Genomic DNA, 18,739 nt, shown 5'->3' with positions numbered 1-18,739 from the left:
GCCTGGTTTGACTAAAGTGATGCTTAAAGGTGAACTCCACTTCCAGAACAAGAATTTACAAATAATTTACTCACCACCTTGTCATCCAAGATTTTCATGTCTTTCTGTCTTCATTTGTAAAGAAATTATGGTTTTTGAGGAAAGCATTTCAGGATTTTTCTTCGTATAATGGACTTCATTGGTGCCCCAATTTTGAACTTCCAAAATGCAGTTTAAATGCAGCTTATCTAGCGAAATGATTGGTCATTGTTATTTTTTTTTTTTACATAAAAATTTGTATACTTTTTAAGCACAAAAGCTCATGTAGCACAGGCTCTGGGATGCACGTCCACGATGCTACGAATCAGTAATGGGCCATTCTTTAACGATTCTTTCATTTTGAACGAATCTTCAATGTGACTCTGGAAGAACGAGTCGCCTCAGGGAGTGATTCGTTCAGTCACGCATGCGCAACATCTCTATTAGGTTCTGTACTGTACTCATTTTGCTGAACGAGACTCAAAGGTCCAAGTCGGTAAAATGATCCGAACTACTGCGAATCACGTGTAAGTTCATTGTCTGTGTACTGAGTATGGCGAAAAACTCCATCTTATTTTCTCCTACAACTTGAGAGAAGGACATTATTGTACCTTTTTGTTTGTAAACAGCGTTTACAAAGTTACTTGCACTTTCTTAGTCTTTGCGTGTTTGCTTTGTAAACACTGGGTCTGTAGTTCTGCCTACGTTCCGCATGACCTTTCGACTAGGGCTGTGTATTGCTGTGTATCACGATACCGGGGTTGTGATATGATATGTTGCGAAACATTGCGATACTGTAAACAAAGCGATATAATGGGATATTTCTTATTTTATGAATACGACATAATTTTAAGAAAAGCTGTAATTAAGAACACACCACCATATGCAAATCATTCTATGTTATTGAATCACTTTTTGTGCAGTAGGAGTAAAGGGGAAAAATAAAGTGCTTGCAAGATTCTTTAGTTATTAAATGTATAAAATGTAAGCTTTTATAAACCGGTCATATATATATTTTAGATTCTGCTTTACAATTGTAACCATGTCAGATCATTTTGATCTGAACTTAAGAATTGCATCTGCTTAATATCAGTAATAAATAAAAAAAGTGCTTGCAGGATTACTAAAGAAAACAAAATAATTGTAAAATATTGAAAATAAATACAGATATTGGACATTCTGAAAACCTTTTTGTTCTGAGAATTTCGCAAGTTTTTCAGTTTGTAATTATGCTCCCCGTGGAATCGCCGAGACCGCGACACGAGCACCGCCTCAACTGCACAAAACAGCCCCACCACAAGAGAAAGCGGCTACCCCACCGCGCCCGGCGTGAAGGCCCTTTCCCGGGTAGCGGCAAGCTGCGGAAACGCTGCACGGGTGCCGTCTTGGCTGCACGGGGCACTTCTGCTGCACAGACAGGTGCTGGCCGCGCGGCGGTTCCGCTGCTTGCCGCGTCCTGGAGCGAACGTTACCTCAAAAGCCGAAATGACGCCACACTTTACACCGAAGCGGGAGCAGGAACTATTCTTTCATCCTCCATTAATGCTAACATTATTAGCGTGCCCTTGTGCTAGTATTTCCTGTCACTGTTTAAGTTCAGAGATAAGAAGACTGCAATCTAGCGGTCAGGATATACCCTCAAAATGAAGCAACTGTCATGAATCTTGTATGTTTTTGTTTTTTTTTGGAGGATCAATACAGTATCGCCAAACAAAATATTGTGGTACACGTGTATTGATGTTTTCTTACACCCCTACTTTCGACTTGATTCAAGAGTACGTAGCATCGTAAATGCGCATCCCAGAGCCTGTGCTACATGAGCTTTACTTAAAAAGTATAAAAAATATTATTTTCTGAAAAAAATGACTGATCGTTTTGCTAGATAAGACCCTTCTTCCTCGGCTGGGATTGTTTAGAGCCCTTTGAAGCTGCATTTAAACTACATTTCGGAAGTTCAAAATCCATTATATGGAGAAAAATCCTTAAATGCTTTAATCAAAAACCATAATTTCTTCACGACCGAAGACAGAAAGACATGAACATCTTGGATGACAAAGGGGTGAGTAAATTAGTTGTGAATTGTTGTTCTGGAAGTGGAGTTCAGGATGATAATGCACAAATACACACTGCAAGACTGGTGATGGAGTGGTTTGATGAACATGAAAGTGAAACTGAGCATCTTTCATGGCCTGAATATTATTGAGCCACTTTGGGGTGTTGTGGAGGAGCGAGTTTCTACACCAGTACCGGGAGGAGAATGGCTCAAAATCCCTCTGGCTACTGTGCAGGACTTGTATTTGTCATTCCTATGATGAAATGGTGCTGTATTGACTGCAAAAGTAGGCCCAACACCATACTAATTGTGGTCTAAAACCAGGTGTTTGTTTGGGGGGTGAAAACTTTTGAACAGAATGTACGTTTTTCTTATTTTGCCTAAATATCATAGTTTTTCATTTAGTACTGCCCTTCAGAGGCTAAAGAAGATAGTTACATGTTTCCCAGAGGACAAAATAAGTTGAATTTACCCTGATCTTCAAATTCAAAAAGTTTTCACCCCCCAGCTCTTAATGCATCGTGTTTCCTTCTGGAGAATTGACCCTTTTAACTGTTCAGGACAAACAATGGACTAATAACAAAAAAAAACACAGTTGTGGATCATTCTGGTAACAACACAGTATTATGAATCAAGGGGATATAAATTTTTGAACCGGTTTTTATGGGAAATATCTTTTGTCAGTACTAAATAAACAATAAGCATTTTGTATGATCCCTCTTATTTTGGTAAAATAATAAACATTTTTAATGATTCTGAAAGAGGGATGTAAACTTTTGACCTCAGCTGTAAAGGGAAGAGAACCGTGATATGCAATGTGCTGTCAAATTATTGGAAACATTTTATTCCAAGCAGCTTCATAAATTACATCACACTAAAACATGGCTTTATCGTAATACACAGAAGTGTGAATTAAACACTTTTGAAAACACATACTTGTTATCACAGTGTAAAAATATTTTTTAATCTAAGAGCTGGAAACCAAATTGATGAATTAGCATTTTTCCCTATGTCTTGTTTTCTGTTATCCCGATGTTTTTACAGTTTAATTGGGTGTTTTGGGAGTGTATCAGTCACACTTGACTGAGCGTTTGTTTTGTTATCCGTCACCACTAACAGCAAGTGTCTGACAGATCAAGGCACTCTTATGCTTAATGGTGTGTGTAGGCTGTTAAAATGCAATCAGACACAAATTGTTTAAGTTATTTATTTATTTAAACCCTTTTATCTGTTATTCTGAAGCAGCATATTCAGGAAAACATTGTGAATCCAAGCTTTTATTATTCTGTCCTTAGCCATATAATGAATCTTAAATCATTTTCCTTTGCTTCATTGTGCACATTAAGGCATTTTATGTGCTATACATTATGATTTACACAAGTTTGCTGTATAGCTGCAGTGCAGATGTATTTCAAAAATACTGTTGCAGTATCTGTGTGGAGAAAAAAATCAACTGCAGTTTCATGGAAATCACCCCTCAGATGTACTTTGCAGCCTCCATCCATCAAGACAAGTTCAGCTGGTTCACTGTAAATGTCTGGACCATCTTCTGATGGTATGCGAGCATGCTTGAGCAAGCAGGAGTCAGTGAATGTGAACGCTACATGTGTGTTTTAGTGTATGTTTAGCCATTAGGGTCGCATTGTGAAATGCTATTAGCAGAATGACTGATCCTCCCTCGTGAAATGAGATGCTTATTTTTATGGCTGCGTTTAGGAAAGACTTTAGGTATTTAAGAGCTATGGCGTAGTTGAACCACTAGGGGTTTAATGGTTTGTTTGTTTATCTGCCTAGAAATGCATATATTTTCTTTGGCTCCGTATCTGATATGTTAAACAAGTCAGTAGCTTATATGCCAACAGCTGGGCATTGCATGTCTTAACATGTGATGTTACTAAACAGTAAGTGTAGCATTAAAAGCACAGATCTGTATCTTGGCTGTTTACCTGATAAATACTCCCACTGTAAGTATTGTTGTTATACTCCTTTTTGCTTGTTCTTTTTTTTTTTTTTTTTTTTCCCTCCAAATCCTGTCAGACATTTTAGTTTGGTTGAAGGATTGGCAGTATAGATTAGAAAATAAATAAATAAATAAATAAATGCACTTTTTTCCCCCACATACGCTGTAAAAAAACAATTTGTTGAGTCAACTTAAAATAATTTGTAACCTGGCTGCTTTAAAATTTTAAGTTCAGTCAACTCAAAAAAATTAGCCATAATTTCTGTTCATATGGACTCTTTATAAGTGGATATGCCTCAGTAATTCAGCCATAAAAAGTCATTTTTTTTTTTTCTTTAGCATTAGGGATGTGCACATTTAAAAAGATGATCTTTTTTTTTTTTTCATTTACTTACCCTCCTGTCATTCGAAACTTGTATGACTTTCTTCTGAGGAAGACAAAAGAGGGTATTCTGAAGAATACAGTTTTGGTTTTTTGTATGGACAAAAAACAGACAGTTTTCAAACTATCTTTGCTCCACAAGAGATGTTTTGAATTGCATGAGGGTGAGTAAATGATGACAGAATTTTTGTTTTTCTTGTGAGCTATTCTTCTAAGGAAGCCCTGTATAATTATGGTCCACCAGACAGAATCAAGCACATTTCTTACAGGCTGTTCACATGAAACATTCTTGTTTTTAAAGACAGCTATGGAGTACAGATTGTAGGGTCCTATACAGTAGCTTTTCCTTTATCTGAGTTCTTAAGTGAATTTAAAATGTGTTTTGAGATGAACTGTGTGGAGAGTTGCATTACTGCAGTAAAGCTTATGAGAGCTCAGTCTCTATCACACACACACACACACACACACACACACACACACAGCACCCAAAATCACAGATGGGATTACAAAGAGCCCTGCAGGCATTCCACAAGAGAACCAGCACAGCTGTAGCAGAAAAAATGCTTTAAGAGAAGATGTCTTGTGTCTGACTCTTGTGTTGGACCAAGTACAGATGTGCCTGTTTACAATAGAGATTCAGTGGAAAGGTGAGCGTTTGCTCTGTACCTGCAGACGTGGAATTCGTCTATCGTAGCAGGTGGTGTGTCGTCTCTTGCCAGCGATTTCTGCTGTTATATGAAAGTTTATCCTCTGAAAATTTTTACTCTGGCAGGTCAGTATGAGATTAGAGCGGATTCGAGACGTTAATATGGCCACCCACCCTGATGAGAATGGATTCCCGGCTAAGCATGAGTTGGATGGTGTGGTGAGAACTCAGAAGCTGACACATGGCCTCTAATTAGCTCAGTCATTTATGGACTAGTACAACTACTGGGTACTAAAGCCATTTTCGGACTTGTATGTTTTTGTTCCAAAACGGGGACTACATTGCACAATGTCTTGGTCTGGTTCACTTTCACAAAGCAACATTTCAAAACAGACCGAAATGTAATAAAAATCATATGTGAGATAACTGTAAAACAGGCTGGATTTTTTTTTTTTTTTTTTTTTTTTTTTTTCCACAGACTTTATACAAGGTACTTAAAGTGCTTGAATTTGACTTCTTTTAAACTTAAGGCCTGGAAAACCCTTGAAAATAGCAATATTCCTGAAGAGGTACTTGAAAAGTGCTTGAATTATTGAAAGAGAATGTACATAACATTTTTTTTAAAAAACAAATGATGAACAAAAGATGTTCAAAAACATCTTAATGTCATAAAACTAGTGAACTTAGCCAGTAGTGGTCCTGACGATTCAAGTTAAACCAATGCACTGCAAAATAATTCACCGTTTCAAAGTATTCCATTTGGATTACATATCGCAATTAATTTGTTTCAGATGAGGACTTCAAATTGCGTATCATGAATCATTTGATTTAGATCGGTACTTCGGAGCAGGTACACACATCATTTGACTTAGATCAGGACTTCAAATCGCATATCGCGAATTATTTGATTTAGATCAGAACGGGTTTGTGAATCATTTCGCAAATTGAATGATTCAGTTAGAATTATTCAAATCAAATGATTACTGATTTGAAGTCCCGATCTAAATCAAATGATTTGTGGTACGCAAAGTTCCGATCTAGGTCAAATGATTTGCTGTCTGCGTTCCGAGTCCTGATCTGAAATGATGGTTCAGGACTTTGGAGCGTGGAGCGTGGAGCGTGAATCATTCCATTTAGATCGGAACTTTGGAGTGCGAATCACAAATCATTTGATTCAGATTGGGACTTTGATACAGGATTGCTAATTGTTTGTTTCAGTTGGGGACTTTGAAGCACGTATGGCAAGTCATTTCCAGGTTTTGCAGGGGTTTTTTTTTGTTTTGTTTTGTTTTTTTTGTCTTGAAGAAAGTATACAAATCTCTTAGGAACATTTAACAGTGGTTTTACTATAGTAAAAATTTTGTATACTTTGTAATGCTTTAGTAGTAATACTTTTGCATGTGCTTCACTTTATTTTTATTTTTTGCTGTTTTGTTTTATTAGTATATTTTTATTTCTCTATTTATCTTTTTTTTTTTTTTTTTAGAATTTGAAAGAAGACATTGTTTAAGTGAGATCTCTGATTTTCAAGTCCTTGAAAAACAAAAAAAGTAGTGCTTAAAGTCCTTGAAAGATCTGGAAATCCATTTTTCAGTATCTGTATGAACACTGATTCCAGTGGTTCATATTAGGCCTACATTTGTTAAATGACTGCTGAAAATTAAGTTTTTATTTGAGTATTATAACAACTTTATTTATTTTTTTTTTTTTAATTTTTCAATTATTTGTTTTAGATTTTTTTTTTTTTCTTTCTTTGTATGCTGTTTCTACAAAATGTGGATTGACATCTGATATTGGCCAGTTTATATGAGTTATTGACTTCAAAATATGAATATTTATGTGTATTTGCCAAAATATTCAATTCAGTATAAATGCATCCTTAATTTTGATTATGAATTACACTGAGTGATCCACAGATTTCACTGATTTCTCCAAAGATTAATTAGGTATGATCAATATTTTAGGGAATATTGCATTTCCATAGTTCCTTAGTTCTTTGTTAAACTGTCAGAATACACAATAAACAAAAACAAACCCTTCCTTAAAAGGGTAGTTCACCAAAAATGACAATTCTGTCATTAATTACTCACCCTCATGTTGTTCCAAACCTGTAAGTTCATCTGCGAAGCACAAATTAATATATTTTTTATGAAATCTGACACTTTCCAACCCTCCATAGACAGCAACGCAACTGACACACTCAAGGCCCAGAAAGGTAGTAAGGACATTGATAAAACAGTCCATGTGACATCAGTGGTTTAACTATAATGTTATGAAGCTACGAGTATACTTTTATGTGCAAAAAGAACCAAATTAACACTTCTTTTCTCTCCTCTGACTGAATTTTCATTTTTGGGTGAACTAGGGCCTGTCCCTTTAAGATTGGTGGATCTGATTATTCAAAGATAACCATGGTATAACTATGTTGTCATGTTAAAAAAAAAAAAAAAAAAGTATTGTAAGCATCTGTTCTGCAGAGAAATCCTTAGAGATGCAAGTAGAGAGTAAACGTTTGGTGTAACATAGACCTTGATATGTTATTAAAATTTCTTCTCCCGGTTTCTAATGTTGAAATCATCCAAAATGTTATTGGGCAGTAAAACAAAAATGTTCAAAAGCACCAATAACAGGAACATTTCCCTTTATAAGGAAGGCAGCGGTTAAACAGAACCTACGTTTTATGAGAAAACCCAATGGCTACCTGTCATAGATACCCTATTAGTCTGATTGCTGACTGTCTTCTGCTATTTCACAGATGATGTCATGTCTAATTCAGGGCCCTTCTGGTCAGAGGTAAGTTACAGAGACCCAAAGCCACGTCTAACTATGTAAACAGAGCGTTGTGGTAAAAGTAATCATGAGGCAGGCAGTACACCAGACGTCCATTAGAGAATAACACGCACACGTGTTTTGCTTAATTGAAGACCTCACCAAATTGTTAAAGGATGTGGTCTGTATACAACATGAGCAAGCCTTGTGTGTGTGGCCAGAACCACAAACACAAGTATGCAAGCAGCTGACGTGTCGGAAGAGTTTAATTTAAGTTTGTTTCGCGCACACACAAACAGACACGCTTTGTTTGAGAAAAGCCACAAAGATATTTTAGCCTTGTTTGGTCCAAGAGTGGTTGGCTGGGTTTAATAGGGACGTTTGTATACTTGTATCTTCCCCTCATGCAAAATCATACTTAAGCAACATTGTTTTTAGACTAGCAGGTAATGAGAAAATAGCAATAGTCTCTTTCCCTTTCATTTGACACGTGTAATGTAAAAATGTCATGTCCCAGTTTAGAGACAACTATAAGCCATCTATAAGTGTTTGCCCTTAATAGTGTAAACATTTTGGCTCCAGGAGACAAAGAGTGGAAGGGATGTTTGGGAAACCTTTTTGGAAGAAAATTATTTTTGCAATTTCTTTTGTTGCCACTAGTGGCACCAAATGTACACTTTTAAAAGGGATAGTTCATCTAAAAATTTTAATTGTCATACCTTCATGTAACTGCAAACCTAAGTTGTTCTGTATTTTGAAAAATCTCTTTTATTTTATTTTTATTTATTTATTTTGATCCAGTGTTGTTTGGAGTATGGACTTTGTTTTAATTATAGCCTGCCAAAAATAATAGCTTTTTACTTTGCCTATAAAAACAAATCTACAAAGAACAGAGGTGAACAGTAGATCACCATAATAGTTGTGGAAATGTGCATGTGTCTCAATACCACATGCTTTTTTTTTTCCTCCCAGTTGTTGCTGTTAATTTTAGACCTGGCTTAAAGCGCGAGTAAAGTGGAATTGAAGAAATAACGTACCGCCCTGATGATACTCGATCTGATAATCATTTTAACAGTGACGAGCTTAAGCTCACAGTCAGCCGTTCAGCAGTCTAAACCACATGAAGTGAGACATTAGGAAAAGCTTGTGGAGAGAGACAGAGGGAACAGTCATGCAAACTTCAGAATCAAATTTCCTGTCGGGCAAGTGCTTCCCAAACACATTCATACACACGCTTATATTCACCCACCCACCAAGTGGGTTAGTTCAGTGTCGACATTTGGCCATACGATAGCATGTGCGGATGTTACGGAGCTCTCTGAGAGGACGTGTTAATGGATGAGCCTCATTCCGTGAGCTGTGGAGAGGGAAGGTTTTGGTGGCCTGTTAGGATCTTAATCGGGTCTTGGTGAAGTGCCTGTGGGATTCTGTTACTCCGCATGTGATGACACAACAGCAACCTTATGCTCACGCAGCATTTGAAAGGGATTTAGTGTAGCCAAGCTTCACTTGAACTTGCTCTGTACCACAATTTATTTGTGAAAAGAAGAACTGGTCAGGATTGTATATGGTGATATACCCATTCAAACGGTAAACCGGAATGTACACAGCATTGTTAATTGAGATAAGATCCCTGTTAACTGTGTACACTTCTGACTAATCTTTGGAAAACGTTTAGAACTAATAATAACACACTACTAATTTTTTAACTGGGCAAATAAACCAAGTGTAAACAGCCATTAACGGAAGTCAGAGATTCTAAAGATGGAAGCAAAGAGGAGAAAATATTGTGGCAGGCAATTCAAGATCACTGTTCACGATGTGCAAAATGTTGGAAGAAAATTCTCTAAAATATTAAAGTAGGGCTAAGGGGTTATATGAATGTATCTATGAGGGGAACTGACTGTTTTCAGAAAAGTTTAAATGGCCTTTTTTCATCTTTCCTTCGTATAATGCATGTTAATGTAGTATTTAAAAGCGCAGCACTGCTTTGTTTACAACGGAAACCAACATGACCCCATGACAAAAACGTACCTGTGGGAATTTTTTCGTAAGACGCGAAATATGTACCGCCATGTACGTTTCGTGATGTATTAGATGTGTTTTTTTTTTTTTTGTTTTTTTTCCCACGAATGATTTATGTAAATTTGGTTTTGTACATGTCACCACAGTTTTGACTTTAAATGTCCATTGAGTGGCCCTATAACTCTAATGCTCTGTGACGTTTTAAAATAACGTACCATCTGCACTGCACCTAAGCGAATGTGAATTAAAAACGTAATCGTAAACATGCCGTTTTAGCTCGTTTTCGGATCTCTCAACTTTTTGCTCTTTCATTGTAAGTCATGTTTTTCACAGGATTCGTACCCAAGGATTCCACATCCTAAGTCCAATTCCATGCTGGCTGAGTTACCGAGCAAGCTTGTTATGTCCGGATAGCAAAACATATGGAGCTGTAATTATAACTGTGATTAAAAACCATTACAAGTGCTGGCGGTTTTACTGCCTCTAGTGTTCAATTCTGTTGGAAACTGCAGTTATATGAACTTACTAGTATGTATTTCGCATCTTGCGAAAAAGTTCCCACAGGTTCGTTTTCCTCATGAGATTAGGTAGAAAGAAAGTTGCATCATTGCTGTTCCATAAGCGCCACCTGCTGTCAGCGAGTGAATTTGCACTCTCATTGAGACCATCTGCACAATTTTAAAATTATACAATCTCAATTTGCAACATGTAGCATGTTTGTTTCAACTGTGATTCAAATGAAGTTCTGCCACTGTTTAATTCATCCAGATTAATATAAAGGTATAGTCAGGGAAAAACCATGATAAACCGTAAAACTGCCAGAATGTATAATACATTTATTTGTCTGCGCCAATAGCCTTGTGGGCAGTGTGCCAACATGTGTTGCAGTTGCGCCTCGGGTGTCCCAAGATCGAATCCCGCCTTGTGGACCTTAACTAGATTCTGCCGCCCCCCCCCTCGCTCCCACTCACTTCCTGTCTCATCTCCACTGTCCTTTCAAAAAAAAAAACTTTGTTTCATGCCAGGAATACTACAAATACATTTACATATTATGTACTTAATAAAAATACCCTGCAATTGTATTTTTAGTATACTAAACTGGTATATTTAAAGTCTGCTAAATTGGAACAACTAATTTTGTACTTAATGCACTTTAATTGTAAGAAAGTAGTGTCGAAGTCCAACTAAAGATATACTTAAGTATATTTGATTGTGCTAAAGTGAAACTATTGCAAGTATACTCTAGGTACACTTTAAATATCTTGCATTTAAAGACCGATATTATTTAAAGATCATACAATGATCTTTCTCATCAGTAAGGACATTAAAACATATTTTAGGCTTAATATTGAGAGATGTGCCTTGTGCACAAGTAGTACTCCAAATAAAGTTTAATTATAATTTTTATATCAGTAAGTCTCGAGCGATATGTCAGTAAATATTTTGATAGACTTGAACTATACTTAAAATAAATGCATTTTAAATCTATTACTTTTTTTACTAGGGTAGTCTGGGAACAAAAGATGTTTAGCTAAATGTTCACTCGTTTTCTTACAATGAATGTAAATAGTAACCAGGAGCTGGCAGATTACAAAAAGAAGCATAAAAGTAGTTAATGTGACATGTCTGCTATACTTCAGGTCTGTCTGTTACTCACACCTGAAATGATGTGCATTAGTTGTATGGAATTGTTATACGTTTTATATATTTACATGCTTTTTATAATGCTTTTGCGTTTGATACAAGTAAATAATTAGTTTAAACCAATGTGAGGACAAAACATGAGAATGAATTTAGGAAATTTCCATTTTTAGTGAAAAGACCATGCCACATCTTTGTTGAATTTAGCAAAAGATGATTGATGGAGGGATTTATGCATTTCTTTTATATGCATGTATGGATGTGCCAGTGAGTGTCGAGGACGTTGGAGTGTGATATGTGACCTGGGTTGAAAAGGGCGTATGCGTGAGACAGCCAGTGTCATGGAGTTCAGTCAGGATGTCAGTCAATTGCCTCTTGATGTTGGCCTTGACTGAAACCTTGACATTTTGTCTGCTGATTGCAGGAGGGCAGACAGATGATGCTGAAATTACAAAATGGATCCATTAAAAAAAAAAAAAAAAAAGGTTTGAGGCATTCACCTTGACCTTTTGCAACATCTGGTTAATAAGCTTACGCCTAATCAGTGAATGTAAACACTCAATATATAGAGTAAAAAGAATTAAATGTATATGGAAAACAGGTTTGCCACTTTGCCACTTAAGTGATGCTAAATGGCCGACAGGAACTGAGCAATTCAGTGAGTCAAAGCATCAGACTCCTGTGGCGAGTCTCCATACGGAGCATCTGCACGGCAGATTGAAACATTCCAAATAAGTCGACGCTTTTGAAGCCAAATTATTTTTTAATGGTATGATGAATTCCCATGCTGCGTTCCCCTCACTTGTCTCTCCCCCCTCAATCTCCTTTTCTATCCTTCTCCCTCCTTCTCGTTGCTGCCCAACTGTAAACCTTAAAGCAATAAATATGAAAAAGCCAGAACTGGAATTTACAGCACCTGTAGTTACCGCCGCAAACCCTTAATCATGAGCAGATGTAGGAACAACTTAAAAGCAGGGGGGTAAAATCAGCATGCACGGGGGGGAAAATGGTAAGCGTGGGGTACAGTTTCACCAGCCGGCTGCAGTCAGCTCTCGACATATGGGGGATTAAAACACAGACAGCGCTTGAACAAGTCCCTTGGAATCAGAAACATTAGCACTTTATGTTGTTAAACGCTGTTACGGGCACTAGCGTCGATCTCCAGCGTGAACTTTTTAGAGTGAAATGAATACGGACATCAAGGCCTTCTGCCAGACAACTGGGAAATATGAATTGAGTGAAATGTAGTGCTATTATGCCAAATTTCCAACAGAAGGTTTCGAAAGCGTTTTTAAGAGCTCGATTGATTGTAATGCTCTTTTCTGTAAGCAGTAACACTGCAGTTTCTGAACCCCTTAAAACTGATCAGAGTAGACTGCAAAAAGCATAGGTCAGAGCTTTGGTTTCAGTACAATAAGCTATCATAAAGTAACACTTTCCTCACTGCATTTCTTTTTGATTGAAGCCTAAATGTGCATTGTCACATTAGAGGTGACCAGTTCTGTCATCAAACCTGTGTGATTTTACTTTCTTCTGTGGAACCTAAAAAAAAGATATTCTGAAGTATGGCTCATTTTGTCTGTATAATGAAAGCCAGCGGGGTCCAATGTTGTTTGACCCTCAATGTTCTTCAAATATATTTTTTCATAAACATTAGACATTTTTGACATTTTGGTTGAGGTTGTTTGGTGTCACTTTGTGTTATAGAGTGATATTTTCCTCTTTCTCTCTGTTTTTGTTTGTGTTTAGACACTTGCCCACATCCAAACGCACATGCTCACGTGTATGTCTGTGCCGTCTTTGTTTCTACCGCTTCCAGGTTAATATTTAAACTCCAGACTCAGTCGGAGGTCTAACATGTGAACAAGGCACAATGGTAGCACTGTGAGCCCTTATTTATTCATGCTCAGCTTCCTACCTTAATCAACGTAGTGCTCTCCTCAGGAGAGAGAGAAGAGGAAAAAAAAGAGAAATGGGTCAAGGAAAAGTCATGTTTGAGGTAATGCACCCAAGGGGCCAGCCTCTGATCATTATATGACATTATTTAACCCAGAGATGAGGTCATCTCAAAGCACAGGCACAGAATCTCTCTCAATCCTTACCAAGCCTAAATTTCAGCAATCAAACAAGGAAGTTTTAGTGTCAAGGTTGAGGTTGAGTTTCTAATGACAAAGCTTAATTTGGCCATTGAACATCAACCATTATTGTATTTGTGCACTTCATTTTTGGGATGTTTGAAGCGTTACAAAATTTCCGTTTTCCTTTCCCTTGCATTTTTTTTTTGTATTTAAGCTGTGTACCTACAGAAATCCCTCTCACTTACTGTTCAACTTTTTTCCCCAAAGAAATTATGTACGGATTGTTTTTCAGAGGCATGCGGCGGCGTATAATTACCCTGTTCTGTTTTAAGAGCTCATTCGTTAAATGGCATGTAAAACGCACTGTTCCTTGTTTAAGTATCAGTCATAATATGCTGTCGTCTTTCTTTTTTAATGGAAAATCTTAATGAACAACAGCCGTTTATGAGACTTTGGACAGTAGTCTTATCAGCACCTTTCAAAGTGGCTTGTTGGGGTTGTAGATGCAGAATGTTACTAAATCCAAAGTTTCACAAAATGTATTGGTTCTTTTTAATATAAATTTAATTTCCTCTGCATCTCAGAAAGTTCATTTTGAAATGGATTGACAGGAAGATGAATTTTACTGAGCTTGAATTAAGTGCATTTACACACAGAGAGTTTTTGAGTTTTGCAAGAAAACAAACAATTAGATAATTTAGTCTGATAAATCATACCTATATAAAGTGGTTTGCAAAAGTATTCATACCCCTTCTTTTTTTTTTCACGTTTTATGTTGCAGCCTTGTGTTAAACTGTTTTAAGTAACTTTTTTTCACCATGATGATAAAGCACAAAACCAATTTGCAAATTAATAAGCATGACACTAAAATAAGTTCATTGCATAAGTTTTCATACCCTTAAGTACTTAGTTGAAGCATCTTTACAGCCTCAAGTCTTTTTGAGTATGATGTGACAAGTTTTGCACATCTGCATTTGGCAATTATCTGCCATTCTTCTCCTCACCTCTTCACCTCTTAAGCTCTGTCAGCTTGAATGGCAGACATTTTCAGGTTTCTCCAGAAATGTTTGATTGGGTTCGAGTTGTCTAAAAGCCGCTCTTGCTGTGTGCTTCGGGTCATTATTCTGTTGGACAGCAAACCTTTTGCCCAGTTTGAGGTTCTAAATGCTCTAGACTAGGTTTTCAAGGCTATCTCTATATTTGTGCTGTGTTGAGCTTTCCTTCTACTCTGATGAGTCCCTCAGTCCCTGCTGCTGAAAAACCGCAACACAGCATGAGGCTGCTACCATCACACTTTATTGTTGGGATGGTACTCTTCAGGTGATGAGCAGTGCCTGGTTTCCTCTATACATGATGGTTGGAATTGAGGTTCATCTGACCAGAGAATCTTGTTTCTCATAATCTGAAAGTTCTTTAGGTGCTTTGTCGCAAATTCCAAGTGGGTTTTCAGATGTCTTCATTGAGGAGGGGATTGAGTTTGGCCACACTGCCATAAAGACCGGATTGGTGGAGTGTTGCAGTGATGTTTAATTGACAAAAGGCTGCAACAGAACAAAACATAAAAAAAAATAAAAAAAAATAATTGGGGTATGAATACTTTTGCAAGGCACTGTACACTATTGACAAAACAGCTTCCAAAAGGTTTTTCACTGCATGTCCAAAGAACAATTTGGGTTTCCCCAAGAACCTTTTAGTAAAGAGTTCTTAAAAGAAAAATTTTACACTGTGTAGAACCTTTTGTGCAATAGAAAAGTTCCACAGATGTTAAAGATTCTTAAAGGGATGAGTAAGGTTACCCAAAAATAAAAATATATATCATTAATTATTCGCCTTTGTTTATCTTCGGAGCCAAAATAAAGATATTTTTGATAATCCGAGAGCTCTCAAAGCGTCCATAGACGGCAAGGGCCCTACGATGTCATTAGGGACTTAATCACCCTAGTGCCATTTTGGAGAGTTTGGGATGATATGCGGGTGGGTAATTAATGACAGAATTTTCTTTTTGGGTGAACTATAACTTTAATGGAATCATAGATGGCAATAAAGAACATTTATGTTTAAGAGTGTGTGTGTGTGTGTGTGTGTGTATAGAATGCATTTGCCAGCTGCATTCTCAAGTTATTTGGTCCATAAAAGGGAAGGTAATTCTAGTTAAATATGGGCAATTTTGCATCCTCTTTGCTTGTTTTGGAATTGAATTGATATTCTAAATTTAATTGAGACTGAATATTTCTGAATGATGCAGAACACCGACTCATGGTCCACTTTATTTCCAGCAAAACACCAGCTACATCTGCTCTTGTTACATTAGCATTTTGAGAACAGGAATGCACCTTATCCCCCCCTTCCAAGAACCTGTAACAGCTTACAGTCACAGGCCTCAATAAGCGAAGGCCTGTCTTAATGCCAGAAACCTAAGAGAATTATAAACATTAATACAGAGCTTGACAAGAAGCTGTCAGTCAGCTGGGCAAATGCTGTAACATGCTGAGGAAAGGCCCTTTCTTTTTCATTTCAAGGGACTTCAAAGACCTTGGCAGCTGCGGCCGACTCCTGATCTGTTTATATAACGGAGTCTATAAAGGGTTTAGGCTTGTGCTGCAAACAGATCTGAGGTGTTCAACACTGTTCTACGGGCCTCGGGCTCTTTTGTTTGGATATGTTTCACACAAAATGCTCCTCAACTCTGGAGAGCATGAGTGATCTTGCTTTGCCTCCCTAACATTGACAATGTGTCTATTCTACGTGGGCAATAGTTAGCAGGGCATGCCAGGTTACTGCGTGCCGAGTGCAGTTTTTTTAGGAGGGTACTTTTTGGATGTGCACAAAGTTTGACTGTTCAAAAGTGACTTGTGTATTGTCTTTCACATCTCCTCCCCCGAGTGCAATTAATCACGACATGAGAAAGAGACATCAAAGCAGTCTCTGTCATGTTTACAGAGAGAAATTATATCAGTCGTCTTTTCTTTTTTCCACTCTAAATTTTTTCCTCCTGCCTATTATAAACAAGTCACACAGAGTCTTAGTCAAACATATTGAATTTTGATGTTCTAAACAGATTCTTTTTTATCTCCTGCTCTCTGCTTTTTCCTTCAGTCACAGATGTGATCGAATTTCTATCTCTTGTGGTTGCGGACACACCTCAGGGGTTAAAGCTGTTCCCCAGAACTTTCCAAAACCCCAGTGGTTGAGTCGTTTTTCTTCCAGTGACTCCTGAAACATCATTCAGCATTAACTGCTGCTTGTGATGGGATCTGTCATCCAGACCATGGAGGGAATAAATAAGTCATTCACCAATCCTAATAAAAAATAAAGAAAGAAACAGGGGGAAAAAAGACTCATTTACTCATCCTAATTTTGTTCTAAACCTGTATGACTTATTTTCTTCTGTGAAAATACAGAAAAAATGTTATTTGTCCATATAGTGAAAGTCAACCTGTTTTGGACCCCCATTGTGCCAAGATAATTAGCGCTTGCCGGAAAGGAAGCAATGACTCATTTTTTTTGATAGCTTATCATCCGTTGTGTATTGATGTCTATAAATACAGCACAGGAAAATGCTGGAGGTATAGTTCCTGTGTTATGTAGTTCAGAAAGACTGGAGAGAGCATTACAGATCTTGTACCATCGCTGTAACAGATCAAGATACCTATTGACACTCTGGCTTTGCCAGACAACTTGAGGGAGCCGTGTATGTGTGTGTGTTCAGGGAGTGGAGTGTGAAAGAAAATCTGTGTGCATTTCCCTTGGGTGGCCTCTGAATGTGACAGGCCTGTAAAAACCAGCACTGGTGTTGCATTTCAACAGCTGTCTGTTTGCATCAAACATCTTTTCTGAACCTAGTACAACAGGATAAGATAGATTTCAATCCTCTTGCAGAATTCAATAACATTTTATTGGACAGGAAACAAACATCCCGTTCTAAGAATGGCTTCTACCTAGTTTGGAACAGTATTTTCAGCCTGGTACTTTATTAGTTCTCTTTGCTGTGATGTAACTCTTGTGAAATGTTGGCTGTAGTGCATCAGCACATGTAAAAAGACTTGTAGGCTTTTCTTACCCCACTTAACCCTGGCTTAATGTCCTTTTAAACACCAGGTAAAGGGCCAGATTGTTTTGATTTAAAGGGATAGTTCACCCAAAAATGAAAATTACCCCATGATTTAATCACCCTCAAGAAATCCTCTGTGTATATGACTTTCTTCTTTCAGATGAATACATTCGGAGTTCTATTAAAAAATGTCCTGGCTCTTGCAAGCTTTATAATGGCAGTCAGTGGTCCAATAAAGTGCATCCATCAATCATAAAATGAGCTCCACACAGCTCAGGTGGGTTAATAAAGGCCTTCTGGAGTGAATCGAAACCTTTTTCTACAGAACTACAGAGCTAGAACTACAGAAGGCCTTTCTTAACCACTGAAGCTGTGTGGAGTACTTTCTGTGATGGATGGATGCACTTTATTGGACTTCAAAATCTCAACAGCCATTCACTGCCATTATAAAAAGCTTGGAAGAGTCGGGACATTTCCGATTGTGTTCCTCTGAAAGAAGAAAGTCGCATACACCTAGGATGGCTTGAGAATGATAAAATCATGGGGTAATTTTCATTTTTTGGGTGAACTATCCCTTTAACCCTGGGTTATGAAACCTGAATGATAAAATTACACACTGTGAAACACTGTGATGTTGAAACGAACAGGCAACTAATTATAACACCTCAGTGGTTACCTTATTAAATATTCATGCACTTTGTACATTCACACACAAACTGAGTTTCTGTGTCTGAATGAAATCTGTTAATGTTGAACTATGATAACAAACCACCAGACTTTCATGGCAATGTTTGTACTGATGGACAGGTGTTTTTATAAACTTGTGTGCCTGTCACATGCTGTACTTGTCCAATCAATGATTTAATCTCATAAATGTGCAAATAGGCATATCAACTTTACAAATACAGAATGTGACATCTCAAATCCTGATTTACTAACCCAGAGTAAAAGTGTGAAACATGGATTAAGTCTTAAGAGCAATGACCTCTGGTTAAAAATCATATTCTATGAGCTTGTTTTTCCTTCCTGGCAAAGCTGCAGGTAGAAGATGCTTTTATTTGTGCTGTATTGAGGAAGCCATTATATTTTCTTCCTCTGGGGAGGAACAACTGTGTA

At 37.4% G+C, this 18,739-nt stretch overlaps 1 protein-coding gene across 1 annotated transcript in view; it reads left to right on the top strand.

Moving 5' to 3' along the window:
* The window catches only part of pdgfc (platelet derived growth factor c), a 59,249-nt gene that overhangs the window by 16,224 nt on the left and 24,286 nt on the right, over positions 1-18,739 (top strand). The window lies entirely within an intron of this gene.

This window comes from Labeo rohita, chromosome 14 (assembly GCF_022985175.1).
Source record: "Labeo rohita strain BAU-BD-2019 chromosome 14, IGBB_LRoh.1.0, whole genome shotgun sequence".
Lineage (NCBI taxonomy): Eukaryota > Metazoa > Chordata > Actinopteri > Cypriniformes > Cyprinidae > Labeo > Labeo rohita.
The sequence above is the reverse complement of the archived record's forward strand: the minus strand, read 5'-3'. Positions and strand labels throughout refer to the sequence as shown.